Here is a 5,236-nt window from a genome sequence, read left to right on the forward strand (position 1 = left end):
GCAAACAAACTGTTGATTGAGCTCAGCTAGCGCATGTTATCTGTGCTCCAGAACACAGCACAGCATGCAGTCCTCTCCAACGCTGCAGATTTGCTATCATCCCCTGCCACCCGCATAATGACTTCAGTCATGCCACGCTCTGCCCCCGCTGCAATTTCACAGCTGCTCGGTCAGGGGGATATCACAGCAATCTGGGCTTGTCTGAAAGCATTACAACTGTATGCTGCCTTTTGAAAGGACACTGGTTTGCACAGAGAGGTATTGGCCATTGTGGGATGCTTACAGGGTTCAGAGCTCTCCGGTGACTCACTTGCCACTGAGAAAGGGGCTTGGACAAGAAAAGATGTGCAAGGGATACTCACCTGCCTGCTTCTGCGGGTGTTAAGTGCCTAAACCCTTCACAAGTCTTGTGCCTGTTCTTCAGCAATGGCATGGGCACAGCCAAGCTATATCTCATCATGGTGGGTAATGCTTCAGCACCTCAAATCTCACTCTCTCAAAAGTATTCCAGTGAAATATGAAGAGGAGCAATGCCAAAACACCCATCAAAGTCACGGCCAGCAAACATGGTTAAATACCAGCACAAAGTCACAACTCTAGGACCTTTCCAGGTGACAGTAATGCAGTGGCTGGGACGCTGCAGTAGGAGATGTATTTGATCGGACCAATATATGACACAAAATCAAGATTTGTCTGGTTTCGTTTCCATGTTATATGTTTTTTTTCCTCTGTGCATCCTTTTGGGCTCCTCTAAGCATCTGCCAGTCTCAGCAGAGGAGGGAGTGCCAAGTTGCTGAGACAATATCATCTCATATCAGTTGTGAACAGGGTCTGATAGTTGGGGTGCATCCCCTCATCTGTGTCTCACAGTTTGCATGTAGGAGCAGAGGATGAGGCTGAAAAGGGGGAAAAGAAGGCTTAATATTTCCACCCACAGTGTTATGGATCTGATCTTTCTCTTGCAGCTAAATGAAGCATCGATTTATTGCAAATAGCCATTGGGCTGTGCTGATAGTGCACTATATCTGGGTTTTTTAGGTGCCTTCTAGCTGATGCTGTGTAATATCTCAGCAAGTTATCGCTGCAAACGGCCGCGGCTGAGCCTTGCTGCAGGGCAAGCGCCGGAGGGGCAGCCCGCGAGGCGCAGTTTTGAAAGCCCCCAGGGGTGGCAGCGCTGCCGAGCTGCCCCGGCGCCCCCGGGGACCCCGCGCCGCGCTCTGGCCGCTGTCCCCACAGCCTCCCCAGGCAGAGGTTCAGGTGCCATCTAGTGGCACACGGGGCCGTGGGACACACGGACATCCCCACGTCTCGGGCAGCAAGACTCCGCTGCCTCCGGGCACGCTGCCTCCCAGCGGTTCTCCTCCCTTCTTCTCCACAGAGCATCCCTTTGCCATCACCCTCCTTTTCCCATCTGTGTGTAACCTCTCTTCTCCACCTCTGTGTAACCTCTCTTCTCCATCTATGTGCGTCTTCTTTTTCCCACTGTCACATGCCTCCCTTTTTCCATGCCTGTACATCCTCCCTCTCCATCCCTCCAGGTCTGGACCACTTTTACCTGGGACTGTCACAGCACACCGTGCAGCAGACTCCAAGGGCAGGGGACAGCAAATTTTCCAAAGAACTTGTCTCATCCCAAGATGACAAAGCAGGGAGATGAATTTGCAATGGGACTATCTGCCTTGGTCAGTCTCCTGACTGTCTCTGTTGTCACCTTCAGGTCCTGTCCCCCACTGACATCCCCAATGCGGGTCTTTGCTGCCTCCCTAGCGTCTGGGTGGCAAAGAGACCCCACAGCAGGGTGCTGTGGGCCCCACCAGCAGCACCCTAATGATGGCTTTGGTGGGACCTCTTCAGTGGTAAGGGCCACGAGGGGGCTCCAGGAACCCATTTGAGCCGGAGGAGAGATGCCAGGAGCAGAGCTTGCATGTTCTGAATCACAGAATCATAGAATCACTAGGTTGGGAAAGACCTCTTAGATCATCTAGTCCAACCATTCCTATCTGCCACTAAACCATGTCCCTGAGCACCTCATCTACCCATCTTTTAAATACCTCCAGGGGCAGTGACTCAACCACATCCCTGGGCAGCCTCTGCCAGTGTTTGATGACCCTTTCTGTGAAAATTTTTTCCAATGTCCAGTCTGAACCTCCCCTGGCACAGCGATGTCTCCTCCAGTATCCGAGGTAGATGAGAGCTGGTGAGATGTCACAGCTCCATCGAGGAGCAGGATCTTTTTTGTCCCTGTCAGGAGGACATGCCAAGGAGCAAAGTACATGTTGCAGTGTGCCCAATACAGGGCCTGAGACAGGCTGTGGTGTGGGCTGTGGTGGCCTGACCCAGTGGGCAGTGAGGCCACAAGTGCTTGCAGGACACTGATGTTCAGTGTATGATTGTTTACACCAGGTGTAGATTTAACCCAGAATCTTACTTCTGCAGGTACATAGCTCTTTTATCCCTGTCTAACTCCACTGAGTGTAGGGCTATTATTTCCAGGAGGTAAATTTGACATGGGACAGATATGTGTTCGCTGGATATTTTAGGAAAAGAGCAGCTAACTGCATGAATGAGGCAACTCTTGCCTGGCACCCTGCCTGGCCAGCACCAGATTCTCCTCTCAAGAGATTTTTTTTTTTGCCTTTACTCTTGGTGGACACGTCACAGCCATGACAGTGGCCAAGCCTGGCCACAGCAGACCCTCCTCTCAGACAGGTGGGAATAATGCTGGAGAAGGCATTGCCACTGGAGCAGATTCTCCTTTTGCAGGCCTCTGTCCATCTCCCCACCAGCAGAGTCTTCAGCACGAGGTTCATATTGCTATGGAGGCTGGGGGCAACCGGGAGTACTGGGTTGCACCAAGACTCAGTGGGAAGAGCCCTGCATGGTAGCCCCAGACCCATAGCAGCAGTGGGGTGCAGAATCCATTTGGGCTGATCTACTGTAACTGAGGGGGGCAATGCAATTACCCAGGCCAGCTAATTAGGGCTCCAATAAGACTGGTCTGGAGATCTGAGTCACTTAACGGAGGACTGGGACACTGGAGGTGTTGGGAGTGGGGTTTGGAGGAGGAGGGAATGAGGACGCATGAGGCTGCAGATAGCATTAGAAACTTGGGGACAGCAGAAATGAGATTGTGGCAATTCAGTCACTGCCTCTGAACCTTCTTTAGGAGCCCAGGCTGATTCAGGTCAGATTTGGCCAGGAAAAAAACCAAAACAACTGATCCCTGAGCTGGTGCGCCTGAGTCTGCAAGGAGCTATGATTCTGCATACCAAAGGGTTTTGGAGGCTCGGTAAGCATCCGTGCAAGGAAACTGCCCTGAATACAGCAGTCAGGCAGGGAAATCATCTCCAAGGGCTGCTGATGTGGTCTGCAGTGGCACGTCTCTTGGGCATTCTCTCCTGCCTTACAGAGCGTCCAGGCTCTGCATGGATGTTTCAAGCCCATGGTACTCCCAGCAACATGGTCCAAAAGCATGTTCGGCTTGTGTTGCCCCTTCACATGTCCCAGTTCAGACTCATAGTGTAAACACAGAGTCTGACCTTCAGTGATCTGGCTTGAAACAGGCATTAGGATGCAAAGAAAATGTCACCAGAATCAAAGTTGCCCCTGAATTAGAGAAGTTGCTCCAAAAAGCTACAGAAGGCTGTCATGAAAGAAAAATGGGTGTATGAAGGACCCACCCTGCAGAAGAGGCAGGGAAAAAATAGATCACAATGTATTCAGGGCTAAGGCAAGACCACACTTGCCTGCAAAAATAAAGCCTTGCATGTGACACATTGCTTACATATTAATTAGTTTGATCAGCTTGCCTGGGTGTCTTAGCATGAGTGAGAGCTCGTGTCTATACAGTGATGAGCTGTTAAAACTTCCCAAATAAAGCTACAAATAATGGCAGGCTGTGATCTTCCCTTTGCCCAGAGCCTTTCTGCTATTTTTCTAGTGCTTTTCCACTCATATTCTTTCTATTTTACTTGACTCAGTCTCCTAGGTACCATTTCTTCTCCAGCACAGACCCAGAGACCCACAGGAGCAAGAAAAGCAGCTTCTGCATGGGAACCCAATGAACTGTCACCCCCCACAGCACAAAGGGAAGAAATGGAAAAATGAAACCACTATTTTCTTCACTCTGTCCCCTCGCCTCCCAGCTCCTCCGGGATGGCTGGAGGGGCGAAGCTGCCGCAGAGGCTGGGGTTAACGTCGCCCCTTTAACGGCGGCGCCGCAGCCTGACATCAGCGAGCCGGGGAGCCCGGGGAGGGCCGGGAGCTGCTGCTCCAGGAGCGGTGCCAACACATCCCTGCTTCCCTGCCTCTTCCCCGCTCTTGTTTGTCTGCGCCTTTTAACGCTCCGCATATGTATCCGTGCCTGCCAGAGGATGCCTGCAGGGTTTACATTAACCAGCTCAAGCTGAAGTTGGTAAACAACTCTTAAAGTTGTGCTCTTCGAGTCTCCAAGGGTGTCATCTCTGGACGAGGGAGTCACTTGCATCCTTTGACTTCCTACGGGCTATTCCCTTGTTTACAGCCCAAACAGATCTTTTTCCCACTTAGCTGTGCAGACAACAGGGGGTTTGGGTTGGTTTGTGTCCGTCACAGGCATGAGACATTAATCTCCCGTGTCTTTGTAGGGAATGATCATGTTTTTACCTCTTTCCTCGACAGGAGGGAGTCGGGCTCAAAACCTGCAACTTTACGGTTCTCACTCCCGAGCACAGTCCATATCTAAAGCCAGTTTTTTGCCCTGGGACAAAACGCTGCACCCAGTAATTCCCTGTGGGAGACTACGAAGTAGGTCTTGGTTTTATTCGGACTGTCACGACTCGAAAGTTTCTTGGAAACCAGATTCCCATCCCAAACGCTGCACGGCGCTGAGCGGAGAAGCCGAAAGCGAGTCCCAAGCACCGTTCCCAGCTGCAGCAGCACCACCACAGCTCTTTATCCCCACACAGGGTGGGTTTGATTTTTTCACACGTTCTTGCCTTCTATTTTTGCTGGAGCCTCCGACCCTATTGAGAGGCAAATTTTAGCCATCTGGCAAAGCTGGCTGTAGGGAAGGGGGGCGAGAGAAAACACAATGTGCATGGGCACACACACAGAACTCTGGAGATTAGGGAAGACAAAAACTTCGCTGAATGCCGCGGCGTTTGCTGGAGCGCACGGGCAGCGTCGCGGCGGGAGAGGAGGGAGCTGCGGGGAGGGCTCTTTCCATGCGGGCAGGTCTGCCTGCCTGCTTGTGGGG

This window comes from Cuculus canorus, chromosome 9 (assembly GCF_017976375.1).
Source record: "Cuculus canorus isolate bCucCan1 chromosome 9, bCucCan1.pri, whole genome shotgun sequence".
In the NCBI taxonomy this organism is placed as follows: Eukaryota; Metazoa; Chordata; class Aves; order Cuculiformes; family Cuculidae; genus Cuculus; species Cuculus canorus.